A 23,796-nucleotide genomic window follows, 5' to 3' on the forward strand; every position below is an offset into this window, starting at 1 on the left:
ATCTACAGTCCAAATAAGCAGCCCTGGATGATGGTGATTAATGGGGTAGGGAAAAGTTATAATAGAGGGGTAAAGTGACTTGGCCAGAGTAGATCAGTTACCAAGAAAGGAGCTCAACTGCCTCCTCTAAATAACAGTACAGTGCTTATTCATCCCAGGTGTGGGACTTCCAACACCAGAGAAACAAAGACTATTAAGTCTATTTCCACATGACAGCAGAGTTTGAACAATAGGCTGGTTGAGCAATTTGCAGTATCTTGAATATGAACACCATAAGAAGCATTTTTGTTTATAAAAAAACAGTGTACATTATATCCAAGTTACTTTGATATAATGTTGAGTAAAACACAATTCAAACCAATATCATTATCCATATTTATAGACTTAGCCTTCATATCTATTTACTTTTCACTCCCTGAAACAAAACCCCTTTATCAGTGACAGCTTTACATACTCAGATGCCTTCTCACAACCTTAAGTGATTATTGTTTTGAAAATATCTATAAAAGTAATAAGGGCTTGTTACAAATTATCTTTCTTGCTGCCTGTTATCAGTCTTAAAAACTAAAATTAAGATTTTTTTTTTTTCTCTCTCCTCCTGGCACTTAGAGTCTGAAAAATGAACTGGAATATCTGTTGCTCTTACTACTACCAATAATCAAAAGGCTGAGCTTCAGAGATGTAAAACACACAGCAAAACCTAAATCACTTTCCCTCTACTTGTATTGACTGTGCAGCACTAAGTAGTAAAAATGTAATTATTCAGCATGGAAATTTAAGTCAATGACATCCAAAGGAGACAAAATGACAACTAAGATTTTTGTTCTTTCTTTCTATTCATGAGATTGTCATTAAGTTACTATACTGGTAACTAGGGGCTGGTGATGGCCCTCCCCTCATAAGAAATATTTTCAGAGAGGTATCTCACTACTGAGTTGCTAAAAAACAGAATACAAAAGCCAAGGGGTATTTCAGTAAAAATATCTTTAGGGTAGTTCAGAAAAAGTTTGAAACTTTTTTCAAAAAGTGATTTGCCTACTCTAATGCATTTGGAATGAGGCAGATGTTTTAGCACTTTGCTGGATTGAGCTAAGGATAGACTGTTTCTCACAACATGATAGAGACAGTTATTTTATAACAGTTTATTCACTGAGAAGGAGTGTTTCAAGACAGGAGAAAGAATGCATGCTTCATACAGAAGTTCCCCTACTATTATAACTTCCTACTCCTGTAATCTGAAACAGTCACAACTGAATGTCTCTCGGGCAGTATTTCAGAACTGAGTATTCTAAAATATTCCTTACACACTCCCAATGCTTCTCAACATAACACTATATTAAACTGTCTCTTTCAAAACTATGAAAATTTGCAGGAGAGTTTCAGATGTTTAACCTAGCATATAGTTAAGTTAAAAGTGTGTGTTTGCTCATTCTCTCTAAAAAAAATTTTAAGTCCCTTCTCAGGCTGCAATGCTAAGGCAAGTGATTAAAACTGTCATTCAGTTTCACAGCATTTTCTTTCCTTACTCCTGCATCTTCTCACTGGAGGTACACTCTTTGTAACAGTGGATACTCCTACAAATTTCAAAATGTTAGAGACCCTCATTTTTACCTGATTCTGAAGATGTTTACCCAGGAAAGCATTTTAAAACATGGCATTAGAACCACTGTTTTCTGCTGGATGGTAACAGTTCACATCTTTTGAAGAGCAGGGGGACTGTGATATGTTAAATAAAGACTAGAGTTAAAAAGGAGGATTTTTGCCTCTACCATTAAGGAAAAAGAACATATAACATATGTTCACTCCTTGTAACTGAAGACAATACACTCATATACTCAGTTTTAACACTACTCCATCTTAGATAAAGTGCTTTACTTGATTAGCTCGGAGCAGAAGTGCAAGTGAACGACATTTCCTTTTGCTGAGCAGAGTGGGGTAGGAAGAAGTTAAAGAGACCTGTCAAGGTCACACCACAGCACGATGACAAAGTTACAGAAGAAGTCACCACTGATTCCCAACTCAGCTGTAGCAGAGACTGCAACATGAAGCTCCTCAAAGGGTTCTGTTCTGCCAAATGACGCACAAGCAGAAAGATAAGTAACAGCAACAGTTTTTAGCACTAATATGTCTCAGGAGTACTTTGAACATGAGACAAGTCAGACCACGGCTCAGTTTGAGCTTTACAGCTGAACAAGGTAACGCAGCAGAACAAATACTAAGAAACCCTGTATAACTCTCACACTTGCTCAATCACATCCGTGTATCGTTAATTAAGTGTGTGGAAATCGTGGAGCGTTGGAGAAAAAGCAAAGAGGGGCCACAGGATCACTCAGGGTTTATTTGCTTGTTTCTGTCCCCGGTGACAAAACACGGTACTAGTACGAAAAAGAAAAGAGAGAAAATCGGGCAAATAGATAACCCCGAAGGCTCCGAGGGGTCCCGTTGTCATGGAAACAAGTCGCCGCTAATGAGCTTTCCACGGCATGAGTGATTAATACCCGAGCCCTGTAAATAAATATTGACGCCGAGCGCAGCCAGACACGCAGGCGGCCGCTGGCTCGGGGCGAGCAGCCGCGCAGCGCGCACACGCCGCGGCTCCCCGCGCACAAAGGGGACCGCACAAAGTTTCCCGAGCGCTGCTGCCACCGCGCTGCGCGGGGGAGCGACGGCACAACGCGGGCCGGGCCGGGCCGAGCCGAGCCGGGCGCTCTGCCCCGCTCCTGCAGCCGGGCACGGTGCTCGCCCACCTCCGGCAGCGCACGGAGCAGCGCAGCCCGCGACCGCCGCCCGCCCGGCCCTGCACAGACAGACACACAGACACGCCAGCCCTCACCTTGCGCTAAGTCGCTGCCCGCGCACAGCCACTTTTCCCGATAGTTGCACGGCGAATCCACAAAGGAGAGCGCGGCTCCGGCGTGTGGCCGGGGACGGCAGCGCCGGCACCTCCGACCTCGGGGAGCAGAGCACGGTGCTTCAGCCGGCGAGCGGGGGGACGAGGCACCGATGCACAGAAGCTGCTGCCACCTCCTTCCCCGGCTCCCCCATCCCCTCCTGTCCCCGCCCGCTTCTCCACCTTCTCTCTTCCTCCCCCCACCCCCGCTCGAACCAGCTGCTCTCACTCCACCTGGGGCGGCTCTCCAGGTGCCTCCCCGCTCCCACACGCGTCCCCTGCCGCAGCTGGAGCTCCGGGGCGGCTGCTCCGCCTCTCGCCGCGTTGACTCCGCTGTCCCGCAGGGAAACTTCCCCAGCCCCCGGCGCTCCTGTCCTGCACGGAGCGGGCTGCTCGCCGCGGGCGGGGACATCGCAGCGCGGAGCCCTGTCCCGGCTCGGGGGCAGGCAGAGCTGCCCGGAGGTGACCACTCACCTCAGCAAAGCCCGGCGGTACCCTCCCGGCATGGGGGCGGACGCGGCGCTGGCAGCATCGCCGATGGAGGTGGAACCTGGCGGGGGCGCGGGGCGCTCCCCCTGCCCTGCCCTGCTCCTCCTGCGGGGCTCCCCGGGGAGGGACGGGATGCGCCGCCCGGGCCCTGCCGGCACTGCCGGGGCGCCTCTGCGGTGCCGCCGCCCTCCCTGCTGAGCTGGGGCGAGGGTGGATGAGGGAGGGGGCGCTGGCAGGGCGGCTGCGGCCGGAGCGGAGCCGTGCGGTGCCGCTCTGCGGTGCACAAGGATCGGCCTGCCCCGGGCAGACTGGGCTCTGTCACCAGCGAGCGGGCGGCTGGGCCCGGAGGCGACAGTGCAGCGGCTTCCCCAGGGCTCCCAGCCGGCCGCTGGTCCCTGCCCGGCTCAGACCAGGGCCCGCTCCCCTCTTCTTCTTATTCCCCTTCCCGTACGCCGCCCTCCCCTCCCAGTCGTTACGAGGGCACCGGGGATTAAGTGTACGTTCAGTTTTAAGAGCATTATATTAATAAATAGCGATTCGGTGAATTTAAATTACTCTGCGAGCGTCCATCCGGCAGCCTGTTAAGAAGCAATCCCCTCCAGGCACGGTTTAATCGGAGGGATCAGAGCGCGGGCGCCGCGTCCTCCGGTGCCTCCAGCGGAGCTTGCCCAGGGAGCTGCGGCCGAACGCGCACCTGCTGCGGGGTTCCTTAGGAAAATTCCTTACGGGAGAGCCCTGCCCGGCCCGGGAAGGCGGTGCTGCCGGCGGGAGGGACGGAGGGAGCGCCGGGAGAACCCCGGTCTCCGCCTGGGAACGGCCCTTGAGTTTGTCCCCCGTCTCACTAGAGACTAAACCAGCCCGGTCTAGGCAGGGGTTGGCGGTGCAGCCGGAGTTTGGACGCTGCAGAAAGTGCACATCCTTAGAGCAGTGGAAATCTGGCTTTTATACTGCGTGACGCCAGCGGACGCGCGGAGAGGCAGCGCCGTGCGAGCCCTCACGGCTCCTCAGAGCGATTCCCGAGCTCACCTGCGCACCCCGCGGCCCCTCGCTGCTGCAACAGCGGCCCCGCGGCTCCAAGACAAAGGCTAAGGCAGCTCCGAGAGGAGAAGAGGGACATAGACACTGATTTGAGGGCTCAGCCCTCATTAGATGGCTAAAGCCTCCCTTTCTCCCCCTCCTTCCTTTTGCATCACACCCCCAGAGCCCAACAGGTGGTTGTGACCTCAGAGAAGTTCTAAGCTAATCTCAGTGATGTCTAGAAATGACCTCTCGCATGAATTCACATTATAAGAAAAAAAGATTTTTCATTTACATTTTAATGCATAAATCATGCAAAGTAGGGAGCTCCAGACACTGTTGCAAGAGTGATGACTCATGCCCACCACATGTACATTATTTATTGTCTGAGGACGGGACCGTGTTTAAATTAGGCTGCTTGATAACCTAATCTGAATGTTCTGAACTGCTTCCCTATAATTATGTTCTGGAGAAAGTAAAGCATCATTTCTTAACCCTGGTCTCTCTCCCTGACACATTTTAATTCAGAGACTTGTATAGAACTACATGTTTTGAATTTTCTAGCAGGTGGAGTGCTCTTTCTGCACAGGCACTGCACGTGGAAAGGAACAATCACAAATGTACTTCTCAGATCAGGAAGGAATGTAAACTATGGCTTTCTGCACATTAGCAGATAAAAACTGTTAAGTTCAACAATTTCAAACAGAAATGAAGATACCCTGCCAGCTTGTGCCTGTTTCTCATACTGGGATGTCTCATTACACGGCTGTGTTAAACTAGGCTTCACCATCCCATTGGGACTAATTCTCTTCCAGACACCAAAACCAACCTCCTTATGGCTAGGTGGGCTGCTGTTATTTTTTCATAAAATAATTACAGAGCAAATAAATGGTGGACTACCAGATCATCTGTTTGTTTCCTTCTTACAGTCCTGTACAGTTGCTGATTCCTCCATTTTACTAAACCTTGAGAGTACAAGGGCAAAAAGCTGTTCTGTTCCCTGTTCTTCATTTGTTTTTCCTCTTTCTTTTCAAGCAGATGGTATCAAGGAAACTCTTCCCACACATACACAAAGATTCAAAGCCATTCCTGTGAGGAACTCAGGCTTCAACTACTCCCTTTGTTCTGTTCTTCTCTTTCTGTGAGAGTGACACACTCTCACCCTCACCCATTTCATAGTTGTGAGTGACCAAGGGAAAAGCTACGGCCAGAGTCTCCTCTAAATACAAAATGAACAATTCTGTGGTACTCATGCCTATTTTGTGAGGAGCAGACGTTTTCCAGTGGATAAACGTGTGAGGAGAAAGATCAGGATTGAGGGTGTTTATTTTTGCTCGATATTTTGGAGGAAAGAGAGAAATGCTGGACTTTTAATGGTTTGAGCTTTCAACTGGCTGTTGGTCAGGTCCCAAACCCACAGAGCTAAAACGCTGCAAACAGTAATAGGGAAATGCAAATTAGGACAAGAAATTAAAATTAAATCCTGATCAATGATTCTGTCATCCCATGCTAGTGCCAGATGCAGCATCCAAATGCTTGTGTCCCAACAGTCTCATCATCATCTGCCTGATGTTGTGTGGCTCTTCTTTGCAGTAAATATAAAATAAAACCGATCTTATATTTTAGCGAGTTGGTAGACACTTTCTAAAATATCTACAAGTCTTCCCGCTCTAACACTCCTGTCTCATCAAATAAAAAACTGTTTAAAATCACGACTTCTGATATGGTGTCAACTTCAAGTACCTGTCTCAGTGTGGAGGGTGACACCAAACAGAAGATGGGTGATTTAACTATCACTCTTGCCCAAACCTGTGCTGGAATTGGTGTTAAGATTCAATGCCACTAAGTGTGGCACTGTTCCCAGTCAAGCCTGTACTGCTTCAAGGTTTCAAAGTTAAAGCTGTATATAAAAATACAAAAGATGGTTAGAATCCAAGTAGTGATCATTTGCTTAATGTGGTATAAAGAAGCCTAAAATGGTAACCTCATTTGGGCTTTATTTGGGACAATACCACAGTAAATAGTAAAATAATGAAAAATAGGATAAAGCTGTTATTCAAAGAATCTTTTTCTCTCTCTTCTGAAGTTACAGAAAGGCACTACTTTAAAGTTCACAACATCTGAGCAGCTCATTTTCTATTTTAGCCCTTACAGGCCAGCTCTGCTGGCTCACATAAGCTAACTTTGCTCCCAGGGAGCATCCCACTGACTGCAGCAAGGACAAGTTCACATCCCAGGCTTTACAGTACAGATTCTGCGCTGAAACAAGTGTGTCAAGGGCCAAATGCTGCAGTGACCTGCAGGCATGAGTTATACATGAAGATAAGCATGTGTCTAAGCCCCTTCATCATCACTGAAGATGAAAAGCCAAAAGCCCTTTTGTTTCATCCTGGGAATTCCATGCAGTTTCATCCTCTCTATGAGGATGAAAAACTTCACGTTTAACATAAAGTTTTTCCTTGGCAACATCAAGAAATCTTGATAACACATTATATGCACAGAAGTGCAGCATGTCAGTATCGGATTCATTTTTGAAAAGGATAATTCATCTTCTGGCATTCTTAATAGTTTTTATTGGACTATTATGACATGAAATGCACAGCTTCCATGCAGTGTTTGGAAAATACTATGAGTAAGACAGTGTTTCAAATATTGTTTCAGTCATCTTTCATAACTCATCTTTAAAGATCACCTAGGGGGAACCTGCATGGGTTTTCTTTTGTGAGGGACTTGCATGCAGACAAGGTGCATTAGATCCTTCCAGGTGAGAAGTGTTGGCATCTGGAGTGAATTAACAACCAAAGTGTGAATGCAAAAAGGGCAGTCCAAACTCAGGTGGTTTGGACATAGCCCTGGCTACCACATGGTTATTGATGATTGCCAAAGATGGTTTTTCAAATCTAAATGTCAAAGTAATTACTCAGGGTCAGGGCTTACTTTGCTGTCCAGGCTGTATGTGTGTATAAATATATGTATTTATCATTTTCAGGAAAAAAATTTTATTTAAAAAGTGGATCAGAACCAGGAACCGTAGCATAAATATACATTTCATTTACATAAATATATGTATTAATCATTTTCAGGAAAAAAATAGTATTTAAAAAGTGGATCAGAACCAAGAACCGTGGCATAAATGTTCTTGAAGCTGTGAATTTGGAAAGACCTACCTATAACATAAATACTTGGATATTGTTTCAAATTAGCTGAGGTTTCCAAAAAGAAAAAAAAGAAGGAAGATAACAGACACACAACAATAATTAATTATAATAGTGTAAGGGCATTTGTCTGTGTGATTTGTGTACACATATAGGCACATATACATAAATATACATTTTCAAGCCCACATTCAGGGAAGTAGAGTGGGTCACAACATTACACAGTGCAAATGCCACTCCATGCCATCTGATGGTAAGGGGTAGGTCCACCCCAGAACACACACAAATGTGTGGGATTGGCATTAATCCTGTTATCCCAGAGGGAAGGACGTTCATTCCTCCTCCCACAGAGCAACCCACCATGAATTCTTTCCTCCGCTTGATTCCTAAGCAAGCCAGGGGCAGCAGCTCTCTCCCCCTCATATGCACTCCAGGCAGCGGCTGCTCAGAAGAGCAAGAGAGGAAGGGAGCTGCTTTTGTGTCAGCAAATCAAAAATACTGCTTGCTTCTGTGTGTAGACACTGGGTTCTGCTACAGCAGCTGACATTTAAAACACATTCACACTTGTCACTGAAATAATACACAGTGTGTGGATTGTCCCTCCCTAGCACAGCAAGGCCATCACTCTCCCATCTCTCCTTTAGATGCTTTTTGCTCTTTCCCTGTGTCTGATTGCTGAGGAGAAAATGTGTGACTGCTCCCAAAAGGCTGGTAACCTGCCTGTGCTGTTAGGCTGTGCTACCATGCACTTGTAAAGGGAGAGGGGAGAGCTGGAGTGGCCTTCCAGTCTGACATTGAAAGCAAAGGTGCCCCCACAGTTCTCTGCAAAAGGACAAACCATCCCTCCGAGTCATTCTGCACCCAGCAGAGGGGTTATCAGTTCCAAAAGAGTCTAAGCTGGATGGGACTGGGTAATTTTGTGTTGGAAAGGAAAGGAAAGGGAAGTTCAGGGAAGGGAAGTTCAGGGAAGGGAAGTTCAGGGAAGGGAAGGGAAGTTCAGGGAAGTTCCGGGAAGTTCCGGGAAGGGAAGTTCCGGGAAGGGAAGGGAGGAAGGGAGGAAGGAAGGAAGAGGAAGGGAGGAAGGAAGGGAGGAAGGGAGGAAGGGAGGAAGGGAGGAAGGGAGGAAGGGGAGGAAGGAAGGAAGGAAGGAAGGAAGGAAGGAAGGAAGGAAGGAAGGAAGGAAGGAAGGAAGGAAGGAAGGAAGGAAGGAAGGAAGGAAGGAAGGAAGGAAGGAAGGAAGGAAGGAAGGAAGGAAGGAAGGAAGGAAGGAAGGAAGGAAGGAAGGAAGGAAGGAAGGAAGGAAGGAAGGAAGGGAGGGAGGGAGGGAGATTTTGCTTTTCAAAATGCAAGTAGATCTTTGTGGCCACGGTGTCCAGCCAAAGCCTCCAGTTATGAAAGTAAGAGATGCAGCTTAATGCAGTGTTTGGACTTGGATGTGGAATCCTTAATAAGAGAAAAAAGTGGTGGAAGAACAATTACAATGTAAGTAGATTCATGCAAACCAAATGGGAAGTGTGAAGAGAAAAAAGAGCAAATTCTGGGACATGTTTTATGTTCTATACAATTTACAGTTTAAATTGTTGTAAAAATACATATAAGTTAATATTTTTTCCACAAGTTCTATTTTGTCACTGTCCACTTTCTGTCAGGGATTATTACACAGGGTTGGATTGTTGAACAGTGGCTACATTTCATTCCAAATATGGCTGCACACTTCAGAGGAGGGATTGCTGTATTGTGTCAATTTTTGAAGGAGTCTGAAATCCTTGACATGGAAAAAACTATGCAGATGTGCAATGACTGTATTTTACTGGAAGATATTAACCAAAGCAGGGAGGAGAGCCAGCAGGGTGGGCTTTCATGTACTTACAGTGCAAGATTCTTGGGAATCTTTTTTTTTCCCCTTCATGGATCTCTGACAAGTGGAGCATGTTTTGGTTTAGCTATCCCCAGTATAAACACAAAAATATCTGGTCTCCCAGATGTGCTGCAGAACATATTGTTTGTCAAGTATTTTAAGGTTCTACCAATGAGCAGGAATTTGTCTTGTTGTGTTTTGCTTGCTAGAAACCAGCAGGAACTTTTCCACTCTGTCACCACTGGCTCACATTGGGGGGTTTTTGCAGGGTGGTACATGAGAGACACATGGGGCTGACTCATGTTCTTGTTTGTCAGCATAAATGACCTTTCCAGCACAGATTGGTTGGAAGTTTGCTAGGAATACAGGTTAGCTTTGGGTTCTCTGGTCTCTTTGAGTCCTCTTACAGGATATTTAAGGATCTGGTGCAATGAGGGAGGAAAGCTGCTCTTCAATGAGTCGGAAAAGCTTTTATTTTGATGGGTGCATGAAATGAGATTTCTCACTAATCTTCTGTGTAATTCATTGGCGTAATCTCTTTGTAGGCACATCGTAATAATCCTTGTTATTAGAGAGAGGACCTCAAACATGGAAAGTTTCAAAACATGCTACTGTATGGAAAAGGCCAAGATGCTGGATCTCCCTACTCTTTGTACTATAATTAAGATTTACATTGTTTATGCCTTAGCAGTTCACTGGAAATAGTCCTTGAAGTAAGTGTGCACAGAAAAAAAAGGAAAAAGGAATAAAAGTGAGAGAAAGTATTTGAATTGAGAAACATGTCGTGTAACATATCAGCAAAGGGATTTTTCTCCTGTGTGGGAATGAACAGCAGAAGTTCAGAGAAAGGGGTTTTAATGCCAGTGGAATCCAGAGATTGAAGCATAGTTTGAAGAGTTGTTTATGATTTCCTTTATATTCAACTCCATGGGTTCTGTTAGTGCAGAACAGACACACAAGAGAAAATAATCTATAAAGCCACAATGTAAATAGGTTTCTCTTGCACAATATTCTGTGGCCACAGGTTTTAGATTGCCATCCTTGGGCTAGGATTTGCAGAGTAAATGTGCCTTTATTGTTGTATGGGCATGGCTTATAATCAAAATCCTCTCTATATTAATAAGTGATTATATCCAGAGCAGTATTTCATCCTCCTGCTTAGGATTTCTCCCTGATGGACTGGAAAATGAAATTTTTAACTCCACTGGAAGATTTTTCTCCTGCCTGAAATGGGAGCTGGGACAGCCACTTCCCCCATGATGGCATGTTCCTCCCTCACTGTACCGCTGTATCCTCCCTTCTGCACTTCACTTGTGTATTTTCTTCTTTGCAAAACCAACACACCAACCATAGGCAGATTGGAGGACACAAATTTACGTGTCCTGCTAAACCATTTCTGTCCATACCTATTAAGTTATTTAAGCATCAGAGTAACACTGCTCCATGTCCTTGAGGGTCTGGGTCAGAGATGTATTAGAAAATGTTATCTTTACTTTGAAGTCCAGCTTCAATACAAATCTGCTTGCTTTCTGCACCTCCTTCTCTTCCTGTTTATTTATACCAGAAACCTTTTTGTTAGTGAAACAGAAATAGGTTACTTGGTATCTCACTCCCTCAACCACGAATTTTTGGGCCACTCTTTATCCTGGGAAAAATAATATCTTTTTAGGGGTGGCGCACCTATGTTAAGACACCACAAATCACTGACAGAAAATGAAGGGATTGTACTTCTAAAATGAAGGTGTTTTTCTGTTCAACACAAACCTAAAAGGGTGTTGTGGTTCTGCTAAATAATGGTTGCAAACCTATGGTGTTCTGTGAGCTGGTGAAATTCCTTTTCGAGATTAAATACATTTAATAATATCACTGTCTGCAAGTAGTAGCCACCAGCCATTTGATGTCATAATATTAAACTTGCAATCCATAATCTTCATAAAAGTGGAAGACTGTTCTGCATGCTGCTTCTTGGGAAAATTTTGCTTTCTCTTGGATAAAGTATTTATTTTTCCTTTTCAACAAATAACACACATGGAATTTTAAGGGATGAAACAGAAACCAGTGGTTCATGGAATCACAGGATCATTTAAGTTGGAAAAGACCTCAAAGATCATTTGGTCCAACTTTGAGCCATCACCCCTTTGTGTCATTTGAAAAGGGGATATTTCCTGGATCCTTGGTGTTTAATTTGTTTGCCCAGGAAATATACCCAGGAAAGCTGAGACCCTTTGTGCCTGACCAGTCCTGTCCCATTTTGGGGACCTTTTCCCTGAACAGTCCTGCTGGATTAGAGGGTGCTTGAACGGACTTATTCAGGGACCAGAAATTAAAGTGCGAGGAATTGCTGAGTGTCCAGGTAGAACATAATATTAATATTATTGACTACTACTACTACTATTGCTACTACCACCACTTATTGTTATTATTAACATCATCATTATTATTATTTGTGTCTTTATTTTACACAGTTCCAATAATTTTTCTGACTCCTGTATTTTTCTAGTACTCCTGTGTTTAAAAGGATATTGTTTAATCAGAAGCTGTCACTGCTCTCATTATAATAGGAATATTTGCTCTACAAAGCTATGTAAATAAAGCACACTCACCTTCTAATCTAGTGTTTCCACATCCCCTTTATTTGCCATATTCTTAAGAATCTTGTAAGAGCTGTTTAAACTGTCTCTGGTCTCCTCTGAAGAAGAAACACAGCTGGATTTCTGCTGCAGTGGAAGCCAGCCTGGCCACTTTCTCATGGGCTCTTTGTTTGGAGACAAGAACTGTATCTACCTGTTCGTTTTTGTTTCACAATGGTAGGTTAGAAAAATAAACACACATAATTTTTTTGCTTTTTCCTTCATGGCCAAGAATTTACGGGATGTGCATAGACATTCTAACTTTCCCAAAGTTTGAATGGAGAGGGCAGAGCTGCTAATACAGTCTGAAATACAGACCGGCTTAGGAATGCCTGCTGTGGTTGGAATCAACCAGTGACGGGCCTGAATTTGTTCAAGTGGCAAGCAAGAAAAGTTTTAATAGCAGATTCTAAGAAACCTGCACATGACCAGACTCCACACATCCAATTGTTGCCATCTTTTCAGCACATGCAGTCAGGGCAAATCTTGCAGTCTTCACACAGAGAAAATTCCCACCAGAATTAACAGGAATTTGTGTGAACAAGGATTGAATAAGTGCGGACTCACAGCCCAGCCCGACAAGTCTTTTCTCATGACAGCATCCAATTAAAATTAATGAAGTAACTTGTTCAAGGATCACCCAGGGAAATGATGGGAGAGGCAAGGGTAGAACACAGATTATATGAGTCACTGCCAAGTTCCCTGATGTTAAAAAGTCAAAAATACTTAGAGGACAGAAATGCTGAAGAATAGTGAGAAATGAGAACCATTAATTGAAGTGGCTTCTAGGCAATCTGTCCGGGGTGATCAATTTACATATTTATCCCTACCAAGATATAAACCCTGCAATATTTCTTGCCTCTCTCCCATCTAATTGGGTATTATGGTGAAAATGTGAGAGTATCTTATTTTTTGTAAAGGAAAATAATTATGTTTTAACATCCCCAGTGGACTTCGTCTCTATTTTCCTCAATTACCCAAATTGCAGCTCCCTCTTGACTTTTCAGAGCAGCCCAGACATTTCAAATACAGCTGGCTGGGCCTGATTTTGCCCCTTACCTAGGTCAAAACAGAAAATTGTATTCTGCCTGTGACCACCCCTCCTCCTTTCTCTAGCTTACCCTGTTCACTGGAGGAAGCTGAAGGGAGGTAACATCCCTTTGCAGGCTGGCTGAGAAAGCAGCTCTTAAATAAATTTATCATCACCTGTGATGTTAGATTGGCATTAGGGGAAGGGGAAGGGTGTAAGGATTTTGCCTGCTACTTATAAAATAAACAAGTTTGCTTGCTCGTGTTGCAAGTGCCACATGGGAGCCAGTAGAATCAGGAAGAGTTTCAGAAATCTAATTTGCTTTTCATTGTGTATGCTGTTTGATTACCTTGTACCGTTCTTTCTGTTTGCAATAAAAACAGTGACTTCCCAGTCATTTTCATTTTAGGTCTCTCTCTGGCATTCACACACCAATATAACATTTGAATTGCAAATACTGAAAGAATTTATTAAAGATAGTCACTTCCTCTGGATTTTATGTGTATATGTGTCTATACCTTCCTAATGTTTTCAGTTGCTGTGAGAGCTTATTCTGTTTTTCAGGTGCCTTTTAACTATCTCTGTGTCCATGAGTGAGGAAGAAAAGAGGGAGCAGTACATTTAAAGTACTTCCCTGGAAAACAATTCACTCACAGTTTTTGAAAGAAACATCTGAATATTGTGCAAGAACTCCAGAGTGTTCTCAAAGAAAGTTCCCCTTGACTGGGCACTCAAAGCAACCTTGTCTGACACCCACGCGATTTAAATTATTAAATGAATTCAAGAGGAAGATCCTGAAATGAAATTGCATCCTCTCCTATTTTTCCAGCTGCCTGCTCTTCTCCCAGCACACCTAACTCAAAATGCCTGCTGTGGTCCATTACACTCCAAAAAGAACAAGAAAGAGTGTCTGAATGAAAAGTATAAACCATATCAACACAAGCTGACAAACCCCATCCAAGTCCCCAAACCCTAGAATGCAATATCCTTTCTCCAGCATCCAGCTGCTCATGGGAATGGTCAAAAACGAACAGCAACAAGAAAAAAAATACCCTCCCCAATAAGCAGAGAACAAATTCACACATGCCACTGAAAAAGGTGAAAAACGGGTAAGTCCCACATGGGAAAAAGAGTTTTCCCAAGCTTCTTCCAGGGAGAGTGTGAAGCATTTTCCCATTGGTGCAAGCACTGTTAACCTTTCTGGAAAAGGAGCAAAGGCCACATTGGGATTTCAGTCTCTTGAGGTGAAGTTGCAGAACACTGGATGGCCGTACAGGCACTGAAGATGGAAAAGGTACCCTTAATAATTTTGGAACTTCATATTACAGAAATAAGACCTGACAGTCTTCGCTTTCTGCTCAGCTTTATGACCAGCATTTCAAAACAACCTGATACCAGCATAAATAACTGGAATAATGTCCCTGAATTACTTTCCACTTCTGCGTCTTCCCTCTACTCCTTTGACAAAAAAGGAGGTTCCAGCTACTTTTTTCCCTTAAGTTAGTAGATATAATATTGGTACCTTGTGCTTGGTGATCTCTAAACTTAAAATGGAAGGCATCAAGAAACGAGATTTTGTCTTAGTATGTCTAGATCTGTGTGTCTGAGTGACATAACATGACCAAAGCTGCAGCCTAAAGTGAGCAGATTATGCTGTTGTCATAAAGTCAATGCATGCAGCACATGTCACATCGCCACTTTGATTGCATCTGGATGTATTTAGGGGATGTGGCACGACAGTGCATAGATCATGAAGCCAAACCAAATATCAGGTTCCTCCATTTCCTGACAAGTGGTATTTGAGCAGTAGGATTCTCCCACTCCCTCACTGCATTTGTAATCTGAAATCAGTATTTTGATTTCAGACTAAATTATGATAGATTTTTTAATTTTGAGGTTTCTGTATTGAATTTAGTCATTAGTAGGATTTTTTATGTTCTTTGTCTCCCCTAAATGATGTTCCTGTTTTCCTTTCATGATAAGTTTTCTTAACTACATTTTCAATACTACCAGAAAGAAGGAGGTTTCTATCCCTTATTACAGAATATATTTTTAAGGTTAATTTCTTTCCTTTTTATAGAAGATACACATACAAAGCTGTTTTGGAGCAGCACCAGTTGAAATACTATTTGAGTTTGGAAAGATCCAATTACTAATGTGGAAACAGCAGGAAGACCTAGAGGCTACAAAATCATTATTTTTTACAAGTCATACTCATAGTTCAGTGAGTCTTTGTTTATCTCTGGGAGAGACTTACAACATGTGCCTCATCTAGAGGCAAATCTTATTACTGATCTCATTCCTTTTGCTCTTAGCAGTAGCTTAAATTGGTATTGCAATGAACACTCAGATGGGAATTCAACAAAAGACATGGCTAGTGCTGGACCTTTCATTCTCTGAAGAATGTCCATGCTGTTCATGCTAAATTGAAGTTTGTAGTTCTCTTGGACTACTCATGACAAAAAACTGCTACGGTGTCCAATTCCTTCCTTCATCAGGAAAAAAATAGTTGCTTTTCCAAAATGTCAAACCTAGTACAGACTAGATGAAAAGTATTGGCAGGCAAACATAAACCTCAGTGGCAGTCAAAAGAGAGGGAACAGGGAGATGTGGGGTTTTTTGAGATCACAGGGTGGGCAGGCAGTATTTCAAATACCTCCATTTTCATTGTCCCACATTGCACTGCTCAGCGAGGAGAGAGAGGGACAATGGTAGGCCAGGTTGGTGATGCTCTAGTGTGCATGGAGTGACCTCCCTTCCACCTACAGAGGCATTAAAATAACCTCATTCCCTTTCATTTATGTAAGATGGAGGTGCACAGTCGCTCAGACTCTGTCAGCAAGAGGATAGTTTATGCCAAGAGAGCATCTTTGGCATGTCATTGTCACAGCACAGGGGGACATTACCTTGAGGCACACAAAATGAGGCCTTTGTGCCTGCCCGGGAAATCAGACACCAGGAAGGTCTCCTGAGAGAATCATCCCTCTGGCTTTCCTCCCTTCTCTACAACCTTCCTTCAGTTTCTGCTGATCAGCATTTAGTCCGGTCTCCTCCCTTAAGATCAGTACATTGATCCCATATGTTTCAGTGTGGGACCTGTTTGGCAGTAGAAATGGTTCACTTCTGGGCAAAAGTGAACCAAGTTTGCTAATTTTGCTTCTATGACCTGAAACACCAGGCACTGTCAAAAATAATTAATGACTCAGAAAGTGAAGTACTAAATAAAATAGGAATGTGAAAATATCCTAGTATTACCACATTCTCTTTTATAAGAAACATGACACCATGATAAATGATAGTCCGATCCATCTTTGACACAAAAGAAAAAAAGAAAGTTGAAAGCCTTCACTGAGTCAGAAAAATAGACAGTAATACAGCTCCTTATACTCCTTGAGACAACCTGTTTTTTATTTGAGAAAATTGACTCTGTTCTTGACATTTGCTCTTATATTCATGGCACTAAAGCTCTGAAAATCTGGAGAGACAGTTTCTCAGTAGTTTGGCTTATGAAAAAAACCCATGGATATCCAGCCAGCTGTACAGTCCAACCAAGAAGAAAATGCCAAATTTATTGCTAATTGCCTGCTCTAAGCCAGATGAGCTCAATATCTGCTACCTCACATTTTCACTGGGATAAACTCAACTTTTTTTTTTTCAGTAGCACAGGTTGCAAGTGGAATAAATCAGAATTATTAAATGTTTTAGTTGACCAGAAGAGAAGTACTATCTTTAATTTTTTAATCACCTCTATTAAAAAAATATGTTGGCAACTTCACACTGATTTTGAAGGCAAGAGTTGAAAAATCTTGTTTGAATTGAGCATTTTTATATTTATAATATCATTTCCATTTTTAAACTGTCAGCCATATCAATGAATAATTCTTACTGTCCAACAAATACGACTGTCCAACAAATGCATATTTTTGGTAAATAAGTAATTAGTAAAATTTATGAGTCTGATTCACTCCACTCTAGATATTGTTTGTCACAATTTTCTAAGATCATTCTTTGTTTAGAAATATGGCTGACTTTTATCTGTTTGTAAAGCCCTGGTGCATATCTAACCTTGAATTACATAAATAATTGATGAATAGTCATTAATATTTCCAGAATTACTGCTGCAGTACATTCCCACTGATGTGAAGCTCCCATTGGAATAAATTTTGGGCACATAAAGCTAATCTCCCTGTTTAGGATCCCTCATAATAGGAGTGCTTTAAAAAGATGAGAGTAAAAGAAGGAAACACCAAAATCTGCTTTGTCAGGAACTTAGTGCTGAAAAAAAGGCAGGGTGAATTATTTTCTCACATTTTGCAAGAAATATGTAAAGATCAGAAACTGAACCAGCACCTCCCAAAGGCCTCTGCAGTACCTTTCTAACAGGACAATCCTTCCTGGCAAGGAAAGGCAAACCACTCTTGTTATTCCATCCTTTCCTGGCTCCCAGGGTGGGGAAGCTGCTGAGCCAAGGATCACCCCTGTCCCCATGGGTGCTGGTTTTGGAGGCTGCTGCAGGACAGGGAAGAACAGCCCAAATGAAACAGCATGTTGAGGAAAGAGTTCATGATTTAGGTGCTGCTGGTACCTCTCTGGAGTGCTTAAATTGCAGTTGAAATCAGGAGTGTATAGCAATGACACATCATTATTTTTATAAATAATGACAGGCTCAGAGGCACATAAGGATCTGTGTTATAATATTCTGATGAAAGGGTCTGTATTCACATTCTCATAAAAAAAGAAATATCTTCGGAAGGCATTTATCATAATAAGTTCTTTTTTTTTTTTTCCTATTTGGAACGTTATGTTCTTTCGGAGATTTCAAGTATTGATGCACAATAAAAATTCCAGAAAGAAAGTCACAAAGGGAGAAAAAAATATTTTCAAAAAGAGGAATTACATGGAAATAGGAGAGAAAGATAATTAATTTTTCTTCTAGCTGTCATGCAATGGATATCATTGTTTTTAAGAATACTTATTTGATAAAAGTAATCCAGCTCTTTATGAGGAAAGAAAAAGTGAGAGATCATGAAGAAAAAAGAAAGGGAATGAGATTTAGCTAAACTCTTACCCTTCATTTTAATCAATAAAAAATAATCTGGTGAGATAATGGTCTTTGAATTGCAGATCCAAGAACTGTGCCCTCCTCCCTCTAAAATGTATCTGAAATGTCTGCAAAGACTGTGTATAAATAAGTTTTAACTACAACGTGTTTCTCTCTTTCTTAAGCAAGCTTTTACTCTCTATGCTAACTTTTGCTCTCTATTTATGGTCTTTGGTTGATGATAATGAGCTGAGCCATATCACATATAAAGTGACACAGAGAAAGTGTGTGAAAAGCTGTTTCAAGGAGACAGATACTGCTCTTTTAGGCAGCATCTCATGCTTTATGCAGCAACTTGCTCATGCACCTCACTAACAAAACCAGACCTGCAGTATGAGACCCATTTCAGTCACCAAGAGACTTTTCCCAGTAAGAAGCAGGAGTCTGGTCTGGTTAATTATTATTTGATACTACTGATCAATTTTGCTTCCAGTATTTTCAATTGTGCAAAGTTTTGTACTCATTGAGTATTACAATGGCAGTGGAACCTTAGGAAATGGGAAACCTCCTTCCCTTCCCTTCCCTTCCCTTCCCTTCCCTTCCCTTCCCTTCCCTTCCCTTCCCTTCCCTTCCCTTCCCTTCCCTTCCCTTCCCTTCCCTTCCCTTCCCTTCCCTTCCCTTCCCTTCCCTTCCCTTCCCCTCCTCTTCCCTTCCCTTCCCTTCCCTTCCCTTCCCTTCCCTTCCCTTCCCTTCCCTTCCCTTCCCTTCCCTTCCCTTCCCTAAAGACTGGTTTCTTTTCCATGGAATTTTTCTCAGCTGTTTACAACAGAGCACAAAGGTTTCTATAGAAGAGAACAAAGTTGGGTGAGAGAGGAGCTTCAGCCAGGGTCTGAAAGAGTTTTTTCAAGATCCTTCCAGCTTCTAGTAAAATCCCTGATTTTGGTAATTCTAAAACATAAATGTGTGACCACCAGTTTTTGTAGGAAGACCTGTGGTGGTTGATGTTTTGTGACCATCTCAAGAGAAAGGGACAATAGCTGCTGAAGAAACAGGGATGAGCCTCAGTGTGGACATTTGAGAATGCTCAGACAGGAATGTTCTCATCTGTGAAATGATGATACCTGACCCTTCCAGACAAAGGAAGCATGAAAGCCTCACTCAGAGAAATCCCTTTTGGATAAACCCCCTCTGAAAACATGAAGTATATATGAATCATCCCTTCATCAGATGAAAGCTGAACTGTAAAATCTTGAGAGACGACATTTAATTCTCACACTGTTTGTGTGGATACTGCCAAAACTGAAGACTCAAAATTGCTCTTGCTCATCTAATGAAATTCTTGAGGAGAAAACTAAAAATCGTAGCAATGTTTTGTAGAGTTTTGCTGCCTGTGGTAGAATAATTTTTTAAGTTCTTTCATGCTTCCAGAAGGAAAGCTGAGGAAACCATAGCAGTACTCTGTATTACAAATAAGAATTGTTAAGTGCTCATTTTTAGGAATCTCATTCCATTAGATTTCTTACAGAAAACATCATTTATGCATCTGCTTTTTTTTTTCCCTAGGAAAATGTAAAATTAAGTCATCATAACAACATTTCATTGTGTGCAAAATTAGCTCAATTACTTAATCAAACAAGAATTCCAATACAAACAGATATAACAATAGTTTGGCAAATAAAATCCTGATGGCTCCTTCTTCCCCTACTTAGAAAATGAAGATTGGCCACATGTTGTGGCAGATCCTGCATTGTTGGCTGTAGAGTGCAAAATTGTGGATTTTAAGGGGAATTAAATATCTCCATTCTGCCAATAATCTTGTTTTAACCCTGACAATGTTCCTTGTCTATGAAAAGTATCTGGAAATGGAGGATCCCAAGCACCTATGCATTATTTTTATTTATCATATAGTTTGATTTTATACTCATGTGACAGCAGCTGTGCCATAGTTTATGGATTAGAAATTGGAAAGACCTGATAGCTTTCAGGACAAATGAGAATATTAAATCTCTGAAAGGACAGAAGATATGAGGGTAGTAAATTCGGTTCCTATCTAACTTGAGGCCCTGGCAATTTATACACCTAGCTAATGTTCTTAAATTAGAAACAAGGTCAGGTTAGGTTTACCACATAGTGAATTCATGTTTCCTGAGGGAGGTGCAGACCACCTCAGAAATGAATCACCCACTGGAGTTTCACTGACTGCAAGGACACCCTCCAAGTGACCTCGATCCAGGTATAGATTCTTCAGCCAGATACTTGAAGTTAGTTTGAAGGGATCCAGGACTCTCTAGGTAGAGAGATAAGTTTAGATTAGAGAAGAAAAGAGGCAAGATAAAATGGGAAGTCATGCTGTGTTTAAAGAACCCAAGCACACTTGGTGTTTGAAGTTTTGATAAGAAGAAAAACCAAACACCTCAAAGAAGAGCTTCGGTCCCTCATTCTTTGTGTCCCATTTTGGCCTCTGACCTTCTATTCTAGAAAAGAACCCAAGCCAAAAGTAAACCCCCCACCCTCCAGCTCTGCTTAGGGTGGTTGCTTGCTCAGGAATGTAAGAATATCTCTCCTGGGTCAGACCAAAGGTCTTCAACAACAGCCAGAATTACCTCCCTGTGGGGGAGCACAAGTTTGGAAAATTCTGCAATATTCTCCTCATATCTGACAGTCTGTGGCTCATGAGCATGCTTTGTAGTTAACAACCTGCAACTGTATTTCTCTTACATTCATCTTCCAAATGCCCTCTTTAAACTCTGTCCACTCTTGTCACCCACGCTGTCCTGGGCTGAGAAACTGCACTGCTGAGCTGCACATTTAGCCTTCCCTTTGCTTCTTCTTATTTTGTGGTGTTTTCTGTCCCTGATCCTTCTGCCATCATCACCAGGAAGACTTTATGGTCCTTTCCTCCTTCAAAACCTCTGAAGGGTGCTGAGGTAACTCTCTGGGGCAAACTCCAGAGTGACTGAAAGGCTTTGGGAATGGTGCTGCCTTTTACTTTCTTTCCAGGCTCAAGAGGACACAAGCCTGACTTGGAGGAGCTGCTGAAACACAAAAGGCTCATAAACACCAGTACCAGGGAAGAATGACATGGAAGGGAGAACACTGACGATAGATTAAGGGCAAGATCTTTGTAGGCAGCTGAAAATTTGAATTTGTTTTTGATTTGTTAAATACAACATATGGGAGAACTTCAAAAGAGATCGTTCTGCAACTGCCAGAATTCCTGAGAGGGCAGACAAAGGCAGCCTCTCAAACTACACCTCTCCCCACCGCCTGAGGAAGTTTTTACCCCATTTGGTAAAAATGGAAATAATTTTGGTGAGTTACTGTCTTCTAAACCAACAGTCAACTGTAAACCTCCAGAACTGATTGGAACATTTTTCAAATTCCCCTTAAAAAAAAAGAGAACACAGTTAGTTTGTGTTAAAAAAAGAAATTATGTTAGGGAACACAGTGTGTTAAGACAATTATTTTTAAAAATTTAGGCCCAAGACAAGCAAGAAAACAGCTCAGATTTTCTAGGAGATATGCTAAGCAGGAAAGACTATGTTTCTCGATGAACTTTTGAGCCCAGCTGCAATTCCAACTCAGTTACAATGTGCATCCTTTGCAGAAACCAGGAAAAAAAAGCTTTAATATTTCTACTGGTTTGTTTGTTTGCTTGTTTCCCACCTAGCTTCTTTTTGTTGTTTCAGTTGCCTACTCCACTTGTATATAAAAGCTTAACCAGTGGTTGTGACTAACACACCTAAAAACCTTCTCCCCTCCAAGCACACACTTTATTATCTCCTGGAATATGTATAGCAAGCTGGGATGTGAAAGGGCCCAGCAGGAGAGAAAAGGCAAATTCCTCAGGGTTCTTCTTGAGGGAATGAGATTGTGGCCAGAAGGATGCATTGAAATTGTGTTATTGGGTTTCAGGTTCCTCTAGCCCTGACAGGGAGTTAATGACATGTTGGCAGGCACACCTAACCGGGCAGATCAATAGAGATAATTTGTTTGCAGATAGTGCACTCTTATCTCCACACTAAAGTGCACCAAATAGATGGTTTTCCTGCAGGGAAGCACTCACTTTGCTTTAGAAGAGGAGTGCCTGCAGAAAACCCTGCTGTCTCACCTTGTCTGCTTCCTCAGAGTCCACAGGGGCTGCTGTATCCATGTTCTGGGCTCATCAAAGCAAACTGCTCTTGCAGAATGGCACCAGGTGATGCATGAATAACCTGAGTGATGCACTGATGGGGGAGCTGAAAGGAAATAAAGATAAAAAAGGGCTGCTGAGCTATGGGGTACTGTGATTTCTACCCATCTACAATTTTTCTTTTTCTTTATTTTATTAGCTTTTATTGCAGTCTCACATGTTCCCATCTCGCTCCTGTCCATCCCCTCTTTTTCACAGGCCCAGTCCCTTCCCTTGTTTTCCCACTTCCTTTCACCTAGAATCTGAGATTCTCTGTCCCCTATTTTGTAGTCAAAAACCCTCAGACATTGAGTATAACAACACGGCACAGGACAGGAGTCTTAGTATGAAAGTTCACTATTCATGGCAATAGGCTTGTTTAAATACAGTTATTTCTCTGTGCCTTTCTGATGGGAAAGGAAATAATCTCTGCATGTGAAGTGTCTTAAGTGAGGATACAAAACTCCCACGGTTTCAAATGCCTGTCTCTGTTAAAAGCACTTATGTGCTGCATTTGATAAACTTATTAAAGAAATAATAGATAGGAATAATTTGACAGCAGCTAAAACCCACCAAGCTTCCTTTTCCCAGGTCACTCCTAAGTACTTGCTCTCCTAGGAGAAATACCAAATGATCAGGGAAGGTACTGAGAGTTGGAAAACCTCCTGACGAGGATATCATAATTGCTTACCATATCCCAGCCCTTTCTCTATCTCAAATAATGAGTAAAAAAACCCAAAAAAACAAAAAAACCAAACCACCAAAACCCAAAACAAACAAACAAAAAAACCACCCCCCACCCCATTTATGATGTATAGGCCTTTCTAGTGTTTTCCCTTTTTAATTGACTTTTTAAATATCTATACCCTATACATGGCTATTGTGATTGCTTTAGTGCTTTGATTCCTTTCTGGCCACATCTGACCCCAAAGCCAGCTAAAACTACAACTGTGCTGGAATTATGTTGCAAGATGTACAGGTGAGTAATACCTGAAGTCCATATATCCTATCCATGTAGATTATCTGTCCTTTTCCCAGTTTTTGGGTTCTGTGCTTGTACAGATTTCTTTCTGCTTTGCTGTGCCTTGTTAATTTTCTCTGTCTCTTGTGTTGCCATGACTGTTTCCTATGATTGAGCATCTGTAACCCTCTGAATGGAAACACACGCAGGGAACAGACACGGGGGATTTTACATTTCTGCTAGAGACATACTTCAAAAATTTTACTGAGGAAAAATAACTTGCCAATGAAAACTAAACAAGCATTATTCCTCTCCATCCTTTCAACATATAACACAGAAACTACTAGATATATCCCAGTAAAAAGTTAAGTTATCACAGAAAAATTTTTGGAGTCCTTCAGAAATAAAAGCAAATTACTTTTCTATCTGGCATTGCAGGCTCTATTTCCAGATATGCAGCAAGCTCTGGCTAATAGCAATATGATTTCAAAAAGTACATTCATGTCAGGCTCAATTCCTCCTTTATGGACAGGCATTATATTTCTGGGAATTAG

At 42.3% G+C, this 23,796-nt stretch overlaps 1 protein-coding gene across 7 annotated transcripts in view; it reads right to left on the reverse strand.

Moving 5' to 3' along the window:
* The window catches only part of SHISAL1 (shisa like 1), a 93,815-nt gene extending 71,577 nt beyond the window's left edge, over positions 1–22,238 (reverse strand). The window contains exon 1 of one of the 7 annotated variants that reach the window (XM_064701759.1): positions 22,222–22,238. The gene's annotated coding sequence lies outside the window, so the exon portion shown is untranslated. Of the gene's footprint in view, positions 1–2,833; positions 3,093–3,124; positions 3,325–3,364; positions 4,292–22,221 lie in introns of those variants that run through there. The other 6 variants (XM_064701758.1, XM_064701756.1, XM_064701755.1 and 3 more) reach the window with 6 other exon arrangements.
* Between the last annotated feature and the right edge of the window lie 1,558 nt (positions 22,239–23,796).

This window comes from Zonotrichia leucophrys, chromosome 1A, assembly GCF_028769735.1.
Source record: "Zonotrichia leucophrys gambelii isolate GWCS_2022_RI chromosome 1A, RI_Zleu_2.0, whole genome shotgun sequence".
NCBI classification, from domain to species: Eukaryota; Metazoa; Chordata; class Aves; order Passeriformes; family Passerellidae; genus Zonotrichia; species Zonotrichia leucophrys.